Consider the following 4,310-nt stretch of genomic DNA (forward strand, 5'->3'; position numbering starts at 1 on the left):
AGGGCTAGCATGCCGCCAAATCTTGCGTAGGCGGCCTCTCACAAGTCTGGAAGTGTTGTGGCGGTTGCAAACGCCCGGCACGCGTGTCCGGAGTGTGCCCCCCCTCACGGACAGCGCCGCCGCCGGCACCTGGAGGGGGGAAACGGACGCGTGGGGTCTACACGGAGGGGATATTGCTGTGGGTCTGGCCCGGATGTTGCTCCAAAGTGTTCCTATGGGCTGACCTAACACAACCGGGTGGGGAGGTCCACTGGTCAAAGCCCGTCCGTGCAAAGTCAAAGGGCTAGATCCCGTGGTCAAACGCTACAGGGTTAGGCGGGACGAGGGCACTTGGGGAGTGGTAGCAATGCCACCGGAGCGTCGCACCGGGACCTCATACATGCGGGGTGGTGTGGTGGCATGTCCGAAGAGGCGGGACGTGTCTCCGGGGCGTGGCCCCCCCTCACGGACGGTGATGACACGGTAGTAGACGTTCTGCGGTAAAGATGCGGCGTCAATATTACTAAATACTCGGAGCGCGATAAAATCATGAGTTTTTTTTTGCACGACGCAGGCACATGTGCTATAGGAACGATGGTATTTTTTCATAATTTTTGGTGATGGAGAAGTATCCGAAAAATTCCCTCTACGCGGATTGCCCTTCACGCGTCTACGGCTATGGCCGGCGGCCTCCGGGGGCTAGCATGCCGCCAAATCTTGCGTAGGCGGCCTCTCACAAGTCTGGAAGTGTTGTGGCGGTTGCAAACGCCCAGCACGCGTGTCCGGGGTGTGCCCCCCCTCACGGACGGCGCCGCCGCCGGCACCTGGAGGGGGGAAACGGACGCGTGGGGTCTACACGGAGGGGGTCTTGTTGTGGGTCTGGCCCGAATGTTGCCCCAAAGTGTTCCTACGGGCTGACCTAACACAACCGGGTGGGGAGGTCCACTGGTCAAAGCCCGTCCGTGCAAAGTCAAAGGGCTAGATCCCGTGGTCAAACGCTACAGGGTTAGGCGGGACGGGGGCACTGGGGGTAGCAATGCCACCGGAGCGTCGCACCGGGCCCTCATACATGCGGGGTGGTGTGGTGGCATGTCCGAAGAGGCGGGACGCGTCTCTGGGGCGTGCCCCCCCCCTCACGGACGGCGATGACACGGTAGTAGATGTTCTGCGGTAACGATGCGGACCCGGAGCGCGATAAAATGATGAGTTTTTTTGCATGATGCGGGCACATGTGCTATAGGAACGGTGGTATTTTTTCATAATTTTTGGTGATGGAGAATTATCCGAAAAATTCCCTCTACGCGGATTGCCCTTCGCACGTCTACGGTTGTGGCCGGCGGCCTCCGGGGGCTAGCATGCCGCCAAATCTTGCGTAGGCGGCCTCTCACAAGTCTGGAAGTGTTGTGGCGGTTGCAAATGCCCGGCACGCGTGTCCGGGGTGTGCCCCCCTCACGGACGGCGCCGCTGCCGGCACCTGGAGGGGGGAAACGGACGCGTGGGGTCTACACGGAGGGGATCTTGCTGTGGGTCTGGCCCGGATGTTGCTCCAAAGTGTTCCTATGGGCTGACCTAACACAACCGGGTGGGGAGGTCCACTGGTCAAAGCCCGTCCGTGCAAAGTCAAAGGGCTAGATCCCGTGGTCAAACGCTACATGGTTAGGCGGGACGGGGGCACTTGGCGGGGGGTAGCAATGCCACCGGAGCGTCGCACCGGGCCATCATACATGCGGGTTGGTGTGGTGGCATGTCCGAAGAGGCGGGACGCGTCTCCGAGGCGTGCCCCCCCCTCACGGACGGCGATGACACGGTAGTAGACGTTCTGCGGTAACGATGCGGCGTCAATATTACTAAATACTCGGAGCGCGATAAAATCATGAGTTTTTTTGCACGACGCGGGCACATGTGCTATAGGAACGATGGTATTTTTTCATAATTTTTGGTGATGGAGAAGTATCCAAAAAATTCCCTCTATGCGGATTGCCCTTCGCGCGTCTACGGCTGTGGCCGGCGGCCTCCGGGGGCTAGCATGCCGCCAAATCTTGCGTAGGCGGCCTCTCACAAGTCTGGATGTGTTGTGGCCGTTGCAAACGCCGAGCACGCGTGTCCGGGGTGTGCCCCCCCTCACGGACGGCGCCGTCGCCGGCACCTGGAGGGGGAAACGGACGCGTGGGGTCTACACAGAGGGGATATTGCTGTGGGTCTAGCCCGGATGTTGCTCCGAAGTGTTCCTATGGGCTGACCTAACACAACCGGGTGGGGAGGTCCACTGGTCAAAGCCCGTCCGTGCAAAGTCAAAGGGCTAGATCCCGTGGTCAAACGCTACAAGGTTAGGCGGGACGGGGGCACTGGGGGGGGTAGCAATGCCACCGGAGCGTCGCACCGACCCCTCATACATGCGGGGTGGTGTGGTGGCATGTCCGAAGAGGCGGGACGCGTCTCCGGGGCGTGGCCCCCCCTCACGGACGGCGATGACATGGTAGTAGACGTTCTGCGGTAACGATGCAGCGTCAAAATTACTAAATACTCGGAGCGCGATAAAATCATGAGTTTTTTTGCACGACACGGGCACATGTGCTATAGGAACGATGGTATTTTTTCATAATTTTTGGTGATGGAGAAGTATCCGAAAAATTCCCTCTACGCGGACTGCCCTTCGCGCGTCTACGGCTGTGGCCAGCGGCCTCCGGGGGCTAGCATGCCGCCAAATTTTGCGTAGGCGGCCTCTCACAAGTCTGGAAGTGTTGTGGCGGTTGCAAACGCCCAACACGCGTGTCCGGGGTGTGCCCCCCCTCATGGACGGCGCCGCTGCCGGCACCTGGAGGGGGGAAACAGACGCGTGGGGTCTACACGGAGGGGATATTGCTGTGGGTCTGGCCCGGATGTTGCTCCAAAGTGTTCCTATGGGCTGACCTAACACAACCGGGTGGGGAGGTCCACTGGTCAAAGCCCGTCCGTGCAAAGTCAAAGGGCTAGATCCCGTGGTCAAACGCTACAGGGTTAGGCGGGACGGGGGCACTTGGGGAGGGGTAGCAATGCCACCAGAGCGTCGCACCAGGCCCTCAGACATGCGGGTGGTGTGGTGGCATGTCCGAAGAGGCGGGACGCGTCTCCGGGGCGTGCCCCCCCCTCACGGACGGCGATGACACGGTAGTAGACGTTCTGCGGTAACGATGCGGTGTCAATATTACTAAATACTCGGAGCGCGATAAATCATGAGTTTTTTTGCACGACGCGGGCACAGGTGCTATAGGAACGATGGTATTTTTTCATAATTTTTGGTGATGGAGAAGTATCCGAAAAATTCCCTCTACGCGGATTGCCCTTCGCGCGTCTACGGCTGTGGCCGGCGGCCTCCGGGGGCTAGCATGCCGCCAAATCTTGCGTAGGCGGCCTCTCACAAGTCTGGAAGTGTTGTGGCGGTTGCAAACGCCCGGCACGCGTGTCCGGGGTGTGCCCCCTCACGGACGGCGCCGCCGCCGGCACCTAGAGGGGGGAAACAGACGCGTGGGGTCTACACGGAGGGGATCTTGCTGTGGGTCTGGCCCGGATGTTGCTCCAAAGTGTTCCTATGGGCTGACCTAACACAACCGGGTGGGGAGGTCCACTGGTCAAAGCCTGTCCGTGCAAAGTCAAAGGGCTAGATCCCGTGGTCAAACACTACAGGGTTAGGCGGGACGGGGGCACTTGGGGGGGGGGGGTAGCAATGCCACCGAAGCATCGCACCGGCCCTCATACATGCAGGGTGGTGTGGTGGCATGTCTGAAGAGGAGGGACGCGTCTCCGAGGTGTGGCCCCCCTTACGGACGGCGATGACACGGTAGTAGACGTTCTGCAGTAACGATGCGGCGTCAATATTACTAAATACTCGGAGCGCGATAAAATCATGAGTTTTTTTGCACGACGCGGGCACATGTGCTATAGGAACGATGGTATTTTTTCATAATTTTTGGTGATGGAGAAGTATCCAAAAAATTCCCTCTACGCGGATTGCCCTTCGCGCGTCTACGGCTGTGGCCGGCGGCCTCCGGGGGCTAGCATGCCGCCAAATCTTGCGTAGGCGGCCTCTCGCAAGTCTGGAAGTGTTGTGGCGGTTACAAACGCCTGGCACGCGTGTCCGGGGTGTGCCCCCCCTCACGGACGGCGCCGCCGCCGGCACCTGGAGGGGGGAAACGGACGCGTGGGGTCTACACGGAGGGGATCTTGCTGTGGGTCTGGCCCGAATGTTGCTCCAAAGTGTTCCTATGGGCTGACCTAACACAACCAGGTGGGGAGGTCCACTGGTCAAAGCCCGTCCGTGTAAAGTCAAAGGGCTAGATCCCATGGACTACAGG

The sequence above is a fragment of the Triticum aestivum genome, chromosome 2A (genome assembly GCF_018294505.1).
Source record: "Triticum aestivum cultivar Chinese Spring chromosome 2A, IWGSC CS RefSeq v2.1, whole genome shotgun sequence".
NCBI classification, from domain to species: domain Eukaryota; kingdom Viridiplantae; phylum Streptophyta; class Magnoliopsida; order Poales; family Poaceae; genus Triticum; species Triticum aestivum.